Source organism: Neovison vison, chromosome 1 (assembly GCF_020171115.1).
Source record: "Neovison vison isolate M4711 chromosome 1, ASM_NN_V1, whole genome shotgun sequence".
NCBI classification, from domain to species: Eukaryota; Metazoa; Chordata; class Mammalia; order Carnivora; family Mustelidae; genus Neogale; species Neogale vison.
In genome coordinates, this window is record NC_058091.1 from 15,026,390 (window position 1) to 15,045,182 (window position 18,793).

General features: G+C 43.1%; 1 protein-coding gene across 1 annotated transcript in view; it reads right to left on the reverse strand.

Moving 5' to 3' along the window:
- Positions 1-1,908, reverse strand: part of ESR1 (estrogen receptor 1) — a 408,797-nt gene extending 406,889 nt beyond the window's left edge. The window contains exon 1 of the mRNA XM_044243919.1: positions 1,638-1,908. The gene's annotated coding sequence lies outside the window, so the exon portion shown is untranslated. The remainder of the gene's footprint in view (positions 1-1,637) is intronic.
- Positions 1,909-18,793: the final 16,885 nt, after the last annotated feature.

The window sequence follows — 18,793 nt, forward strand, 5'->3', positions numbered from 1 at the left end:
TAAATAAAACCTTAAAAGATGCAAGAGCTTTTTCCCTCTCCATGAGTGTCAAGAGCGATAATACAAAGCAAATACTTGCAAGGGTCTGAGAAAAATAAATCCCCGGGGGGTAAATATGACCCTTCTATTTATAATCAAGATTTTGTGCTTTTTGCTTACATGCTATGTCTCTGAGACCTAGATTATTTTGATTCCAAATTTCTTTGAAAATCTAACAACCTCTAGAGCATTGCCTTCAACCTCTGGAGTATTACAGCCATGCATGCCAAGGCCTAGTGGGCAGTCTTCATAAGTAGTCACAAAATGGGAGCAAACATTTGCTTTTGACAAATCAGGAAGGATTGTATAGAGCAGAAATGGGCTCAGAACCCTTGGTCTCTGAAGTTTCTGAAGACCCTTGGTCTTCTGAAATTTCCCAAAGAAATTTCATTTCTTTGGCTCTCAGAGCTTCTTACAATAAAATTGAAATACTTCTCCCTCATATTCATAATTTCACTCTCAACATTAACATATATCATATATAACATTCCTATAGATCCTCCTCAAAACCAGATGACTTTCCCAGCAACCTCATGCACGGAGTTGCTCTGCAGGCCGATTAAAACTGGCCTGTAGATCTGACAGAAATTTGAACAGGAATCAGTGTGATGATCCCAAGTCCTGATAAAAGCCCAACCCTTGCTTAGGAAAAAAAAAACACATTGGCTTCTAGGAGCATGTCTGCGAGAACAAACACTGGTTAGCCTCTCGACAAAGCATGAAACTTACAACTCCACACACATTTCCTGAAACGTGTGGCATTCTCTCTAACCAAAATGAAAGTAGCCTGCCCTGTCTTTTGTGACTGCCACATCGTTACTCAAGCAGCACACCGCTGTCCGTGGGGGAGGCACTAACGTACACACCATCCCGCTGCAGAAAAATGACTGCTAGCTTTTTTCACGTGAGAGCAAACCACGGCAGCTGGACTCAAAAAGAACTTGCCTAAGATCACAGGGCAATTTAAAGACCAGCAGTCTCACTTCTGTTATTGCTAGATTACGCAGCTTTTCAGAAAACTGGACAGACCTCGGGAAACAAATGCTGGCTTGTTCGGACTGCCTCGTTCAAAGTCAACGCTAAGTTATGCCACCCAAGACTAAGGAAACAGGTAGCGTGCTCATAAGAGCCTGAGATCGGTCCAATTAATAACCTGTAAAATTCCAACACGTGTCGACCATGCAACACCTCCTAGCTAGGGCTGGGTCCAGTAAGTGCACGTTATCTGAGGCAGGCAGACAGCCTGCGAGGGCTGTGCCGAGGAGAGGGTAGATGTCCTGCCCTCTGACTCAGCTGAATATTATTCCAAAAGTGAGTTTCCACTTTGTACCAAGTTTAGATTCAACATTCTCATGTCGCCATAACCTCTTGCCAGCAACTTTGCAAAATATCCCCGGAGCATTAAGAGAAAAACTTGAACATCTTTTAGCATGAGAGGGAAGCCCTACAGTTACATCATGCTGGTAAACAAGCACATACAGCAAAAAGGAAAAACTTATATCGAGAAAAAGAAAAGGGAGTACCTACTTGAGGAGAAGAATGTCACTCAGAGACTGTCTTCTTACGGTACAGATTGGGCAAGAGAGAGGAAGACTAACCTTCCGAACCCGTTAAGGAGCTTCTGAGCATGGAGATTGCATTTTCAGTTTTGGTGAACTCCGTTCTGAGGCAGTAGACAGGAGGCTGTTACGACCATGAAATTAGGAAATGCAGCAACTCAAAACTAAAGAACCAGCACCACCATTTGACTAGGAGTGGAAAATCTCCTGCACCAAAGAGAGGAGGGGGTGGCCTTCCTTTCTCTACAGGAGGACCGATTCGAACTTTCTTAGCCCTTCAGTCAGGACAGGACTTGAAACGAGGGGTAAGTAATCTGTTAATCTGCCTGAAAATGTTTTATGTAATCCAGCTGAGTTTTCTCTTCACACTGCTAATGAAGTTTGAAGTCTAGACGGGCATGTCGAGTTGGAAAAAAAAATAAAGTATTCATTCAGCGCATAAATTTTGCTAATCCAAAATTAGCTACAGCTAAGAGCAGGAGTGAAGATACATCTTCTGGGAGTGTTTCTGTAACTTTCTCCTTCGGCCATTGACTCAACACCAGGCTCTGAGTTTCTTGTCACGGATTAATTAGGCTCCTGACTTCACCAACCTGCAGACGCTGAACTTCTCTCCAACTCCTAGGCCCTTTTCTCTGTCATCTGATCTTTCCCTAGACTGCCTGGCGTTTCCTGCAGCCAGTTAAGACTGTAGGCCGAGTTGTGTTTTGTTTACATGGACATAAACATTCTGAAGTAGAAAATGGACTGAGAATTGATTTGAAAATTAAAGAACTAATATTAAAAATGCTAATAGCTGACAAAGCCAGCTGTGTTTTATATAGTATGTATTTTTAAAGGTTGTTTTTTAATAAAGTAGATTTTTCTACTCTTCAAGTCTTGGGAGAGGCTGGTTTTCTGGAAGTGAGAATGGTAGAGGAGTAGGAGAAGGAGCCTATCTCGGTCCTGGGCTTTCTAGAATCTCCAAGTGCTGGTTGGCAGGAGATGCAGCTCTCAACAGGCTTAAGAAAGAAAGAAAATCAAAATTCTCATAATCAACACTATAAAATATTTTGAAATAAAAGATCTTAACTATCTTCCGTCTTCCCTATACATGTGAGTTAGTCCATAAAATAATTTGAATATGCAAATTTGTCTGAGATTAATTTCTGCAGAATACATAGAACAGGGCATATTTTAGCAAATATGTACAGTATTTAAATTTTGGTTCAAGAAACAAAATTTTGACAAGATCCATGTACAAAAAGAACAATCATGTATACTAAGGCAGTATCAGGATTTTTATTCACTTTTTATTATTTTTATTATGGTTTCTGGCAAAATATAAATTCTTCAATTACATGTTTTGACCAGTTTAAATTTCTTGATAGTAAAATATTTTTGTCTAAACTAATTAAATCCTTCAATTATTTTATTTGCCAGCATGAATGGACTATGCTTTTCAAACACGTTAAAATCCTTTGTACACATCAGTACAGAAAAGAAAATCACTTAGAGCAACGGGTCTCAACATAGAACATCTGTTAGATTCTGAACTGAAGGTTCTAGATTATTCTTTCCATTAGAAAATATAAATGTATAACATAAAATTCCTATAAAATATACATTAGATTCATTGTCCTTAAGAGGCCATTATTGACATTCCTTTGCATTCCAATATGTACTTTCTCAAGGCGGGGGGCGGGGTGCAGAGGGAGGGAAGGGAGGGGGGCAGAGATAAAAATAATAGCAAATGTCCTCGGAACAGAAACTAAAAGTCAAATACCGTTCTAAGCAATTTTACAACAAACCAATGAGGTAAGTATTATTGCGAACCCATTTTACAGAGGAGGAAACCATGGAATGGTGAGATGAATCACCGGGACCAACATGTTATAGCTGAAATCAGGGCTCAAACTCAAGACACAAGCACCCAAGTTTTTAATACCCCACTGCAGAATCAAAACCACACTAGGGAACACCCATGTTTTCTATATGTCATGGGAAGAAAATGTGGAGAGGTCGCCAGTGGATGGCTAAGAAAAATTTCTATAGATTGATATAGAAATGTTATTATGAATCATCTTAAAGTTTATTATTCTATGGAGCTCACTAAAAAATTAAAATGTAGGCTCAGACTAACATTGTTTTTAAAATGTTCTGTGCTTTCTTATAGGAAAAAAATCTCTTTTGAGGAAAATTTTCTAATTAAATTGCATTCACTGTTATTAGATTAGACTGAATAATGGAAAAAAAAGGTAAGAAGAAAAGAACAATTTAGGTAAAGCAGTTTAATGCTATTCTAAAAATCTTTCTAGGTTTAAAACTTTTTTAATATGTTCTCTCATTCTAGAAGTTGCTTCTAACAGCCTGGGTTCCACAAGTAAAGGAAAGCAGAAAATTGATGAAGCAAAATCCTGCTGTGACCCAGGTGATTCTGATTAAAATAAAAATTAGATTTTTCATTTGGAGTGTGTAGTTTTGTCTAACACTCCAGAGGACAGCGGGCTCAACTAGGACTCTGTTAACATAGATAATGGCCCAACCTCTTCACTTGTCCTCATTAGCAAAGGCTTTTCCACTGCGCACCGCTTTAAATGTTATCCAGATTCTGTCCCACTACACAAGCAGCTGTGAACTTCTGGTTTTCCTCATGAAGAGCAACTGAAATTGAAATTCTGCTTGCCTTGGGATATCAGTCAGCACCTGAGCATCCACTCGACAGCTTTCTCAGGGAAATTACCCAACCCCTCCCCTATCCTGTTTCCGAAACAACCAAGTCACATCCTGATGACCCACCTCCGATCACAGCTAATTGGGCCAGGGATAGGAAACTAACCAAGATCGGCAGTGGCCAAAGCCGTGCACTAATTTGAAAAGATGAACTCGACCAATCACATTCTAGCTCTCTAGAGTATGCATTTAGAAAACCTAGACTGAGCTACTGGGGCACACAGGCAGGAAGGGTGGCTTGGGGTAGACTGGAGACCATGGTAAGCAAAGACCCTTTAGCAAGTAAAGTTATGCAGGGACAGAGAAACTCATTGAGCCAAAATGAACAAAGAGGGGGCCCAGAGCCCTGAACACCTGGCCGGGTCTGGTTAGAGCTGCACTAGCACCTGGTGTGCTATGGACAGCACTCAAATTCTCCACTAACCCTTATTACCAGAGAACTGGGAGAGTCTCTGTTCCTTTCCATCAAGAGTATAACTAAAATGCTCATCCTGGATCACAGCTGCTAGCTTTTGCATCAGAAGGCACAGAATCCACAGTCCTGTTTGCAATGTATAAGTCCTGGATATTTGAAAACAATGCAGGATGACTCTACTGTCATTTGCTCAACACTGATGCCTTGTAGTTGAAGTTCATGGGGATAAAGATAATCTCTTTCCCAAAAAAAAAAAAAAAAAAAAAAAAGACTATCTTTGCTCAGGTTACAAAGTCAGGCAGAAGAAACTTATGCAAAATTATCAACAAACACAATTAAACCTTACACTTCATCTTTAGAAAGCCTTTTAAAATTTGCCTTCATGGAAAAATAAAATAAGATGAAAACAGAGAGGGAGGCAAACCATAAAAGATCCTTAATCGTAGGAAGCAGACAGGGCTGTTGGAGGGAAGCTGGATGGGAGGACCGGGTTGCTAGGTGATGGGCCTTAAGGAGGGCACCTGATGTAATGTGCACTCGGGGTTATATACAATGGCTGAATCACTAAATGCTGCCCCTGAAACTAGTAATACAGTATATGTTACCTAAATTGATATAAATTTACTTTTTTAAAAAAAATATCTGCTTTCAAAAATCACATGCCTCTTCTTTATATAAAGCCTCAAACATTCCATATGGAGGGACGCCTGGATGGCTCAGTGTGTTATAGGGCTGCCTTAGGGCTCGGGTCATGATCCCAGAGTCCTGGGATCGAGTCCGGCATCGAGCTCCTTGCTCGGCAGGGAACCTGCTTCTCTCTCTGCCTGCTTGTGTGCTCCCTCTCTCCTTCTCTCTGACAAATAAATAAATAAATAAATAAAATCTTCAAAACAAAACATCCCACATGGAGAAATAATTATTGAAAAATTCTACTAGGAGAATAAAAAGGCATTCATATTTACCAAGGTGACAAAAGAACTAACATCGGAAGAATACAATGATTTCCAATGGAAACCCTATTCCCTCTGCTGAGCATAGAAAACAGCTCTCTGCCCCTTCTTACTGGCTCCAAACCCTGCCCCGTAGTTTTCCCTCTCCCCAAATAGCAGTTTCTAGCTACCACCTGACCACATCGGTCTCAGTAGCCGGACAGATCCACAAATTCCCCTCCTCCTCCGCAGAAAGAAGCAGTCTCGGCTGGGACTCAGAGAGCGGCAGCCCTTCCGGTAGGTTATTTTCGTCGACTACTGAGTTCATCCCTTGCGCAGCTAGCGAACACCTGAATCAGAGCAAAAGGGGAGGCTGCCAGGAGAGGCTGAAGATAGATGCCGTAAGACATAGAATGCAGAGAGTAGCCTTGCTGCCTAAACCAGATAATGACTGGCGTGAGGACTGCACCTGAGGATGCAGCCCTCCCCCTTTGCGGCAAGTGGGTCCTGCCTATGTTGGCACCTCCGATGGCCACCAGCGGCAAGAACCTTGACCAACCTTGGTCGCTTCCTCAGGCCTATGGTGGTGCTCAGCACCTGGGGCGAGTACTACAGTGTCTGCTTAATCAGTGGGTGCTGTGGGAAGGAAGGTTTTCAAAGCACTGTAGATTGTAGAACAGTCAGAGAGCAGGGTGAGAAAAATAATAATCTAGGGAACTGTGAATTGCAATAACTTCAGCCTTCCCTCCAAAATGCCTCCAGCCTCCATCCCTTTTGCTTCCTTCTCTATAGCCCTACTCAAGCCTTCTTCAGCTCTCAGCTGGACAGGGCAGTGGTGTCCTGACTGGTCTGACTGCCTCCAGCCTCTTCCATTTCTAACCCATTGAATGCACCTTCACCAGGTCACTCTCTGGACTAATCAACACCATTGTCACTCCAAGTTCATATGTCGTGCAAACCACTCACCATCTCCCTGTTAACCCGGTCCCAGCCCGCCTCTCCAGCCTCAAGGTCTGAACCACCAGCCTCCTTCCCTACATCCAGTATCCTGTGTTTGGTCTCTGCCTCTTCCCTATCCGGGTCAGGTATGATCTTACCACTTCTTCGAAGTTCATCTCAAAGATCCCTTTCTCCATGCAGCCCTTTGTGATTGCCCAACATCACCTTGTTCTCGCCCACCTGAGTCCCCACAACCCATTGCTTACACCTCTCCCTTTTGACAAGTACTTAGGAAGCATCACCTCCTGCTAGACAAGGACATGACCTTGAAGAGCTTGTAACTGGGAATGGAAATAGACACTTCAACAGATGACTTGCAGGACACCCTGGTAACTGATGCATCAGACCTGAAACATAATTTCGCTGAACACTTTATAATGCTCTCAGGTAAATGGCAAATTCAGTCTGGCCCCCCTTTAGGTATGTGTCTCCCACACCTCCTACCTCCAGTCTACTGCAACTTTGTGGCTTACCCAATGGCAGTAAGTCACAGAGTTTAGGGCACACAGATTTTCATTTCATTCAAACAAATTTCAACTTGAATAGAAGGGACAGAAAGGCCCATTCACCTCCAATCCACATCCCTCTGTCATCGCACCTAGAGACCTAAGTCCACCTTGCCCTCTGAGCAGGAGAACAGCAGAGCTTGACCATTTAGCCCCAACCCCCAAGCTCCTCCCTGTCTGGGTTTGGAAATCTTCTTCTACAATGTCAAAATCTATATTGGAAACTACTTTTCCTCAGGCCCCAATATCTTCACAGTCTTTGAAATAGGGACAAGGAGTAAAAAATAAAATGTAGGAAACAAGGAACAAAAATAATTACATTAGAGACAGGATGTTTAAATTGCACAGCTGGGCATTAAGTTAAATGGAAGATAATAGCATATAAAAACCAAGCATGTGGGGGCGCCTGGGTGGCTCAGTGGGTTAAGCCGCTGCCTTCGGCTCAGGTCATGATCTCAGGGTCCTGGGATCGAGCCCCGCATCGGGCTCTCCGCTCGGCGGGGAGCCTGCTTCCCTCCCTCTCTGCCTACTTGTGATCTTTCTCTGTCAAAGAAATAAATAAAATCTTTAAAAAAAAAAAAAAAAAAAAAACAAGCGTGTGGATCACTAGGTCACCATAAGGGTAAAATGTGTTTAAATGGATAGTCATAAGAGTACAATTTTTGCCATCACTTGGGCAATGTGTTTAACATCATTTTCCTTATAACTAAATTTTGATTGATTACTGTGCATCTACATTTCTCTCCATAACATCATTCCATCCTTTGTTGTTTGCTTACTCTACACTGTAAAGCAAAGATCCACATGGATGCTTCCAGGGGACTTTTGGAAATCATATCCAGTCTTTTGAATACATAAACACATCTGCATTCTTCTGAGAACATTCTAGAAATTTCATCGGATTCTTTAAGAAACCTAAGCAAGATAGATTAAGAACTACTAAAGGGGGGGAACCTGGGTGGCTCAGTGGGTTAAGCCTCTGCCTTCAGCTCAGGTCATGATCTTAGGGTCCTGGGATCGAGCCCCACATCAGGCTCCCTGCTCAGCAGGAAGTCGTTGTCTTCTCTCTCTCTCTCTCTCTCTCAAATAAATAATTTTTTTAAAATCAGCATCTTTTACCATATTAGTAAAATTTTACAATTTGCACTTGTCTTCTACAATAAATTGGGATAGTCAGTTTCTCATTCTGGAACATTTCACTTGTAAAACTCCAAAGAGATCCCAATTTCCAAAACTGTAGGTCTATTCCATAATTTCCAGCTGCGATTTGAAGCAGCTCCTGGAGTTCAGAATGAGTAACACACAGACGTCGTGCCAAAGAGATCCAATTCTTTCTCTTTACGCCACGAACGCTTGGTCTTTCAGGAAACGAAAGATGTATTAAACACGTTTTTGACTTATGACATTTTCAACTTGGGGTGGGTTTCTGAGACATAACCCCCTTGTGAGTAGAGGAAGGTCTGTACCAAGTAATCAAGGAAACAGCTGCTCTGTCCAGGTTGTGTTGGGCTGTGTCTCATATGGCTATGTTCAGCTCTGGGTTGTTTTTTTTTTTTTTAACTGTTTTTGGTGCCTTTTGTGGGGTTTCTACACTCAGGAGACGTGGGTAAGGGGCCACAAGAGATGTCCAGATGCGAGCAGCGCCTTGAGGTGGGCCACCTTCTAGAGTCGCCACAGCGGCCACAGTGGGTCTCTGTGTGCTACTTGTTGAGACTTTTAAAAGGTGTTTTGGCAGAATCCACGCTCCCAGATGGAGCCCCAAGGCAGGACCCAGCCCAAGCCAGCCGCGAGCTGCGGGCCACCGCTAACCCAACAAAAGCAGCCGATCCCTCAGAAGCGCTTACACAGAGGAAGCAGCCTGCCCTAAGAGTTTGTGTCCTATTTATTCAGGCAGAAAAAGGATATTCATTTCAACCAGCAAGGGAAATGTTAGGTTATGTAACACTGGGGATGAAGAAAATGAGGCTGGCTTTCTTTCTTTCTTTCTTTTCTTTTTCCTGGAGAAAAAAGTGTTGTGAAATAGTCTAAGAGTGACCTCCAGTTTTCAGAGTCACTCCTATCCCCCAGAAGCTTCTGGAAGCCCTGGTCTCTGAGGTTAGGGTTAGAGCAGGGGAAACCACATGAGAAATGGCAGGCAAGCGACCCTCCCCCATTGGGCTCTGCCCCCTCCCCACCGTGAGAGTTCCCTGGGGGCCACCATATTTGGCCACACACTCTTCATCCCTCATTTCAGAACGATGACATTCTGATTATCCTGAAGCACTTTACCCTGAGAATCATTTTTATGTAGTGTGCTGCGTAGAGCCATTTGAAGCATAACCAAGAGTTATTAAAATGGATGATCAAACAGGACCAGGGTTGACCAATATAGCAAAATCCCAGGAGATGAGCAGCCGGTGAGGGCAAGGGCTATTTGTCTAAGGGAGAAGTAAGAATGTGAGCACTGTGAGGTCTTAGCCAGGGGATGGGTGCAAGAGAAGTGGGGGCAGAGAGAGCATGAGTGCTGGGAGGGAAGGCTCCCACCCAACACCCCAACTGGCTGGCTAAGCAGGAACAAGGAAGTGATCAGCAACCGGCTCCGGCAGTTGGCAGAGATCCAGGTGGGCAGGACAAGCGAGGAGGTAGCATAATGGGGACTATGGAGCCTCAGGTTCTCCGAGGAAGGGGGAGTCCTCCCTCCAGGAGACGAGGGTATAAGGCCAAGACTGGGTCACAGACGAGCAAGGCAAACTCAGTCACCCAGACAGGATTCTAGAGATTATCTAGGACACCAGTTCATTTTGTTCTTTAATCCAGGAATGATTTACTGAGTACCAGCAATGGGCCCAGGTATTGTCGGTGTTAGGGACAGAGCAGTAAACAAAAGAGACAAAAATTCCTGACCCCATGAAGTTTATACTCTAGTGGAAAAAGTGGGAAAGAGGAATAAAGGATAAGCAATAAATAAAATATAGAGAGAAGGTCAAAGGGTAACAAGTACTGGGGTGAAGTAAAGCAGGGAATGGGGACAAGGGCAAGAGTGGAACCTTAAATTAGGACGATCAGACGAGGTGACCCGAGAAGATGACATTGAGCAAACACCTGAAGACTGTAAGGAGACAAGCAGCCATCTGGAGGAAGAACATTCTGGAAATACAGCAGCCCCAAATACAGCATCAGGGCAAAGGCAGGAGTGTCCCAGGCACATGTGGGTACAGGGAAAGTGCAGGTGGCAGAACGGATGTCTTGGGGGACAAGAAGGAGAAGAGGAGGAAAGGGACAGGAGTTCCAAGTTGTGTAGGACCTCATAGGCCATCCAAAGGGGGGTATACTTTTACTCCGAGTACAGTGGAAAACTACTGGGGATTTTTTAGCAGGATGGACATAACTTGACTTATGCTCTAGAAGTCTCGCTACCACCGATTAGTATAGACTGGAAGGTGGGTGGGAAGGCAAGGATCCATTAGGAAGCCACTTCCCCAATCCAGGTGAGAACCAACGGTGCTTGAGCCAGGAGTTATGTTTACAGTGTGTTTGAAAGGTAAAGCCAGCATATTTGCTGGTATAGCTGATGCTCCAGGAGTGAGAGAAAAGATGGAGGCCAGCCTGACTCTCTGGCTTTTGGCCTCCAGATCCCTGGGTATGGGGCTATCGTTTGCTTAAGGTAGGAAGACCACAGCTGGTGCACGTCCAGGGGAAGAGAGGGGGCCAGAGACGGGTTTTAGACATGTTAAATTTGAGATGTCAATCTAGAGATCCCGATGGATATGGCAAGTGGGCAACTGAAAGCCAATAGAAAGAGTCTGGATGGAAATAAAAATTGGGGGGTCATCGTTCTATAGACGGCATTTAAAACTCCGGTGCCTCCGACTTCAGTCTACTGACATGGAACACCAGCAGCACCTTCCTTCTGCTCAGCATCCTAGGACCCCTGTCCTCCCTATTCTCAGGTTGCCTTTTGTCCCTATTATCTGGCTTCACCCAGGTTTGTTTTCCCTGCTCCCGGCTCTCACCTCCTTCGACCCCAAACACATTGACCATTTCTGAGTCCCATTCTCTTAGAGCACTCTTCTTTGGATGTAACTGAGTAACAGATATAAATTAAATTAATGGGTATAATTTAGAGGTCTGTAAATTGCCCTTTCCAAGCTGATGTGAGTACTTTTGAATGAGGGACATTTAGACCATGTCAAAGGAAGGAAGGAGATCATGTATAAGACACGCAGCTCCTTTTGAATTGCCTGGGGGAAGACAGCTGCTCCGAGGCTGAGAACATCACCTTTAAGATACAAAATAAACCCGTAATCCACATTCAAAAAATACTCTTTCCACATTTGGATCAGGCCCTTTGAAAAAAGCATATATTTCCATTACAATTTAAGTAAAGACAACCAATATTATTTCATACCATTTCATTCAGCATTTTCACAGTACCATAAATGCTCCAAAGGTCCAACTGTAGAAATGCTTATTTTTTTTTTGGAAGTCAGGAAGAGCCAGACAGCATGGAAGCAAGTGCTAAAAGAGGAGGCCTGTTTGAAGCTGGATAAAATCCACAAGTGTGTGTTGGCCCAGACAGGTATCTGGTACGAGGCTAAGACCTCCAGCCTGGTGACACTTCTAAGAAGTGTTTTTCTGGGGTGCCTGAGTGACTCACTCATTAGGCATCTGCCTTCAGCTTGGGTCGTGATCCTGAGGTTCTAGGATCGAGTCCCGCATGGGGCTCCCTGCTCAGTGGGAAACCCGCTTCTCCCTGTCCCACTCCCCCTGCTTGTGTTCCCTCTCTGGCAGTCTCTCTCTGTCAAATAAAAAATAAAATCTGTTAAAAAAAACAAAAAACAAAAAAGAAGAAGAAGAAGTAGTGTTTTTCTGTTTGTTGTCAGTAGGTCTCAATCCTGGCTGTTACCTGAGGGGTCTTTACAAATGACTGTGCCTAACCACACCCCCCAGACATTCTGGTTTTGGTGGAGAGATGCAAGCATTAATTAAAAAAAAAAAAATCTCCAGGAGTTTCTAATGTGCCATGAGAAGTGAGAACACCGGAGCTGGACTGACCTGTCCTCTCCATTGCCATAAATCTGTCCCCTTCAAGCCCATTCATGTACACACACACAGAAGCCAACCAGACCGTGACATAGCTGGTTCCTCATATCGCCATTTCTACATGCTTACTCTTGCTTCTTTTGTTACATTTGCTTTAACATTTTTCATTAATTTTTTTTTACAGGCTTAACATGGTTTAGAACACCACTTACGACAATGTGTCAATGTTTATTTGTGGGGAAAAAAAAAATAACTCCCAAGAAACAGTTGTAGCATCTGAGAAAAGAAAGCCAAAACAATATAATACTTCAAATTTACACCAAGACCCCTCCCTTTGGAAACTCTGCTGCAGAAATCACCATGTGTACCCCATTCCCAGAGTGATTCTATTATTGACAATATGGGCAAAGATGTAAACAACAACAACAATAAGGAAAAAACCAAAAGAGAAAAAAAACTCATACACACACAAAACCATGCTCATTTCAAGCCACCATGAAACACAGGCCAAAAGAAAGATAATATCAATCAACGTTTGCCAAGTGGAAAAGAACCAACCCAGCAGGGACTGAAGTTCCATATCCAGCTTTTAAAAGAGTATCTTGAACAATAGAGAACAAATACAGGGTAATAATTCAAAAGATTTACAAACAATGCAACAGAACAATGCAAAAATGAGTCAATACTCTTGGGCAAGTGTTTACTCTAGAAAGAAAAACTGGCCACCCTGAACTTCATTAATAAACTGTCTGTGTTTGCTCAGTAACCCTCACTCACAGAACCTGGGGCTGTCGGAAGCAGTCTCCATTCTTACCCTTGAGAACTTGTTGAAACCTTGTCAGCGCTTTGGTTTCCACATTATAAAGAGGGAGATAAAGACAGGAAAGGGTTTACTACTCTGATGCACAAAGTAGCAGCTGAGCTGCTTTGGACACAGCTACCAGTAAGCATCAACCTCTGTTGGTGTCTCACTAACCAAAACATTTCCATCCATTTGGCTATCGTTTTACGTCTACAGCCTAACCCAAATGTCCCTGCCTTTGCAAGAACAATCTTATATTCTCCCCCTGTCTTTCTCCATGCTCTGTTCCATTTCCAAATTGCCTTCCTTGATTCAAACCCTGTTATAATGATCTCTAAAGGGCTATAGAAAAGGCTTTTTAACTGCTAGGATGTGGGTGACTATCTGTGTCTTGAGATAAGCAGCCATCTGTTAGGACTTGGTAATGTTCTTTACTGGATAACAGTTTCTCTGGTGAGGCAGTTTACTCGCATGGTAAAAGGTAGATGGAGAGAGTACAGCTAAGGGATCACCGGAATGCCTTCCCACGAGGCCCGCTAACTGCAGTGTGTGAGGGTGCCAAGTCAGGGGAGGGAATGGTGCCCATGTGTTGGCTCTGTTAATTAACACCACTTGAAAATATAATTATGACAAGACCACACAGGAGAGCTTCGTGTTTCAAGTGGAGTAGATCATTAAGTAAACAGCATTTCCTGGATGGTTGTGAAAAATATTCTAAAAGATGGAGGGGACGCTGCTGAGGGCTTTAGCTTTTTGGAGGAACCAGAAGGAAGAGTCCAAGCCAAACTTCACCACCACATCATGATTACTACCAAATTGTCCCACGATTTCTCAACTCATTTCCATAATCAAAGGAGAACTTTAAGTACAGTCTCAGCTCAAGAGAGATATGGGGCTGACACCTCCCATATCTCTAGGCAGTAGGAACCATTGCCCTTGGAGGACCAAGCAGGACCAAATAGGAACCTGGCCACTGTGGTAGTAAGGCACTGGAAGAAATGCTAGGGATGCAGGCTGTCTTCCATGTGGCTGTCTACCCAGCCACAATGGCCTTCCTGTTTCTCCTGCTCTCTTTGCTTTTGCCATGGAGCTCTTGGACTTCTGTAAGTCCTACTTTAATCCTTGCTTCCCTTGCATTCTGATCTTTGTGATATTTCTAACACTCTTGCTTTCCTCCCCTTTGCTCAGATACAGAGTCTCCAAACTTTGACTCTACTGTCTCATTCATTGCCACCTCCTCCTGTGTCCTAGGATCCTAGCGGATGTGTGACCCTTGCCTTTGATGGACCTCAGCCAGCTCTCTGCTGCCCCCACCTGGTCCACAGCGCCATCTACAGATGGTAATCAAACAAACGGGCCCTTAAATCCAATGCAGCTTCACCTAATTTCTGGCAACAATTCGAATTTTGCTTATTTGTTTCACTGTAGCCTGACTGAATGTACAGATTCCAAAAAATTCTTCAGTTTTAATAGCCAAGTTATGTCTGTGTGTCATGAGTTATGCTAGCAGGTAAATGAGCTGCTTCAGGGAAAGCATTTCAAGGGAAGTGCAGACCGGTGGTAGCGTGGGAAGTGTTCTGAAAAGGCCAACCTAAATTGATGGCTTTTTAAAAAGTCACTAGGGCACACTATATAAATGTAAAGTTATTCCAAAAAGCGACCCATTTCTGTAACATTATTTTTTTAACTTTTCTTCGATTTCAAATTTCCTATAGTAGTAATAAAGGAGGTAGAAGAAGAACCAAGAGGAGGAGGAAGAGGAAACACTTGGTTTTTGAAGCAATTCGGAAACTGGTTAGACTAAATTCCAGCACCTGAAGCCACGGAATTAACCATCTAGCCATTCACGCCCAGAGAACGAGAGAGACATAAATACGTGCCTGACGTGACACCGCCACGTCGCCAGCACCTGGCTGGGATCAGGTGCATGGCACCTTCCACAAGCATTTGCTGAACAGATGAATGTATGCACATATAACTAACAGCACTTTGCAAACCATACCTTCGTTCAGTGCACTATAAATATCTGTTATTTTATATGGCTTGGAAGTTACAACACTCGCTTGTCATTTGCACAAATACTCAAGAGTGCCTGCACATCCCCTCTCCTCCATGGCCTTGGTTATTCCCACCTTTCTACTCCACATTACCAATCAAAAATGGGCCCCGAGTGGGGAAAATATTTATTTTCATGAATCACCAAAGCGCTTCCATGTTCTGGCTCAGAAAACAGTGACCTCAAATCACATCTCTACGTTGAGGGTATGTAGTGGTACTGGGGCCTCTGAATGGTCTGGGGTAGAACGGAATTGCAACTTAGGTCCTATAGAAAATTACACATTATCTTCTGTAAGAGAAAAATCTTTTGGTTGTAACTCGTGTCCAAATTAAGCATATTGGGAATAGACAGTTTTTTAAGAATGGAAAAGAGTGACATGTTATTTTTTTAAAAGATTTTATCCATTCATTTGACAGACAGAGATCACAAGTAGGCAGAGGCAGGTAGAGAGAGAGAGAGAGAGAGAGAGGAGGAAGCAGGCTCCCCGCTGTGCAGAGAACCCTATGCGGGGCTTGATCCCAGGACCCTGAGATCATGACCTAAGCCGAAGGCAGAGGCTTTAACCCACTGAGCCACCCAGGCACCCTTGACATGGAATTTTTTATCGATTATCTTAATAAACTCAAGACTGAAATGTACAGTCTTAGATAAATCCAAAGGCCCACTACTACAAGAAAGAAGTAGAGGGGCCTATCAGCTGTGTAAAAGAGTAACATTAATACCATTTAATTAGTTATTTTAAAAGCTGGCCAAACAAGATAAAGAGGGATATTATGAATATAAAGGTACACGTTTATATAAACGTGATAAAACAGCCGATACACTGGAGGACCCAAATAACACAGCAGCTATATACACAAAGAAAAGCTATTTAGAAGTGAAGAACTTGACTGATTAAAAGGTAATTGCAGTGGGAGATGTCAATACCTCTCTTTCAGAAGTGAATCAATATTACACTCCAGCATCTACATTTGATAGCCATATAGGGCTCCTGACATTTTTCAGCTAGAGAATTTCTGTTCATTTACCAATCAACCATTTATAAAGTTTGATTATGAACTTGGGTACAAAGGTTATGTTTAAAACGTTTTCAAAATAAATATAGAAGTTTACATGACAAAAAAAACCTGATAAAAATTCAACACAATCTGGGGCACCTGGGTGGCTCAGTGGGTTAAAGCCTCTGCCTTCGGCTCGGGTCATGATCTCGGGGTCCTGGGATCGAGCCGGGCATCAGGCTCTCTGCTCAGTGGGGAGCCTGCCTACCTCTCTCTGCCTGCCTCTCTGCCTACTTGTGATTTCTGTCAAATAAATAAATAAAATCTTAAAAAAAAAAGAAATAAACGATCTTTACCTGAAAATTAGAGGATATTTACCTAATTAAACTTTAAATTTGAAGAAATCAAAGGTGATATTCAAACTGTCATGAAGGCAATGGCAAAGATGCTTCAGACCAAAGTCTATGGGTCACAAAAGAAACAGACTCAACTGAAGTTTTATAGATATAGATATCGATATATAGATATATCTCAGATATATGACACATACAATGATATCTATATACCTATATAAATTATATCAATATAGATAATTATATAAAATCCATATTACATATGAAATATATAATAATATATAATATAAAGTAGGATATAGCATCATATATCTTCTGAGGGACATCTGGGTGGCTCAGTCAGTTAAGCATCTGCCTTTGACTCAGGTCATCATCTTAGGGTCCTGGGATGGAGACCTGCATTAGGCTCCCTGCTTCACAGGGAAACTGCTTTCCCTTCTCCCTCTGCCTGCCCCTCCCACTGCTTATGTGCCTGCTTGCGCGCGCACGCTCTCTCTCTCTCTCAAATAAAGAATCTTTTAAAAAAAAAAAAAGTCTTGTGATATCTATTCTGAACTCAAAGACTCAACCTCACTCCCTCCTTTCTTTTTTTTTTAAGATTTTATTTATTCATTTGAAACAAAGAGCACGAGCAGGGGGAGGGGCAGAGAAAGAGGGAGAAGCAGACACCCCGCTGAGCAGGGGCCTGGGATCATGACCTGAGCTGAAGGCAGATGCTTAACCCACTGAGCCACCCAGACACCCCTCACCTCACTCCTTTCTACATATTATTTTACTTCATTATTTCCAGGAAAAAAGTCTTATGGCTCCATCTCCTCAATGTCCTTCCTCTCCACTTAAGAATCTATCCTCTTGGGGCACCTGGCTCGGTGGGTTAAAGCCTCTGCCTTCAGCTCAGGTCATGATCCCAGGGTCCTGGGATCGAGCCCCACACTGGGCTCTCTGCTCAGCAGGGAGCCTGCTTCCTCCTCTCTCTCTGCCTGCCTCTCTGCCTGCTTGTGATCTCTGTCTGTCAAATAAACAAATAAAATCTTCAAAAAAAAAAAAAAAGAATCTATCCTCTTTGCCTAGACTTGCTTCCCATTTTTCTCCCATATTCATTCCTTCTCTCCCACCTTGTGTGTAGAAGGAAACCATGGTTTCCAAAGGGATGAGGTCCCTGCCTCCCTGAAGCTTGTATCTGGTGCAGAGAGGCAGACGAGGACTCCATAAATATCAGCACTGAGTGGTGATAAGTCAGCGTAGACCTAGAACAGTGCACCGCTGCTTTGGACTGGGTGCTGAGGGAAGGTGTTTACAGATTTAAATAGAGAGCTAACAATAACAGCTAGCCAGCCAAGTAAGGACCTGTACAAAGGGAACAGAGATGAACTAGGTAGGGCACAGACGCAGCTGAAAACAGTCTCTGCAGGGCTGAGAAAATGCGGGGAAGTAGAAAAGGCAACACAGCCAACCCCTTTATCCACATGGATATGTTCCAAGACCCCCAGGAGATGCCAGAAACCGCAAATATTACCAAACCCTAAATGGACTGTCCTTTACATACATTCCTACAATAAAGTTTAATTTATAGGGGGAGAGATTAACATCAGTAATCTAATAGTAAAAGAGAACAATTATAATGATACGCGGTAATAAAAGTTCTGTGAATGTGGTCCCTTTCTCACCATATCTTTTTGTACTGCACTCACCCTTCTTCTTGCGATGATATGAGATGATGAAATGAGGGAATGATGTCAGCATTGTGATGCGGCGTTAGGCTGCTCTGTCAGAAGGCAGGTCGTGTGTTTCTGGAGTAGACCTTGACCTGGGTGACTGAGCAGACCTTGACCTGGGTGACTGACACCGGAAAGTGAAACCACCCAGGAGGGAGAACTCCCCTGGGGAGAATGGGAGGAGTTATAGCTGGAAAGCTGATAGGAGCCCGTTCTTCTGATGTCTCAAAGGCCCAGGTGAAGAGCCTAGATTTCATTCCCACAGCAAAGCGAGGCCATTCATCCTTCCTCTGGGACTAGGTTTACCCCCAAGGACTTATTCTATAGCCTTTGGCCTGGGTCTGAATTTACTTCCAACAAACCCTCTTCTCTACCTCCCATTTCTTCCCTCTTCCATGAGACCTTCCCCTCAACTTTAAACATGCTTGAAAGATCTCCTACTAATTAAAAGAAAGAAATTTCCCTTTTTTCTGCTCCTCCCACCAACCAGACCCCTTTGTACTTGTTTTCACTGAACTTTTTTTTTTAATTAACATATAATGTATAATTTGTTTCAGGGGTACAGCTCTGTGATTCATCAATCTTACACAATTCACAACACTTAACTTTTTAAAAAGCATCCTCATGAGAACAAACACAGATAGCACAGAGCATTATGTTTATTAACTCATTTAATCCTTACAAC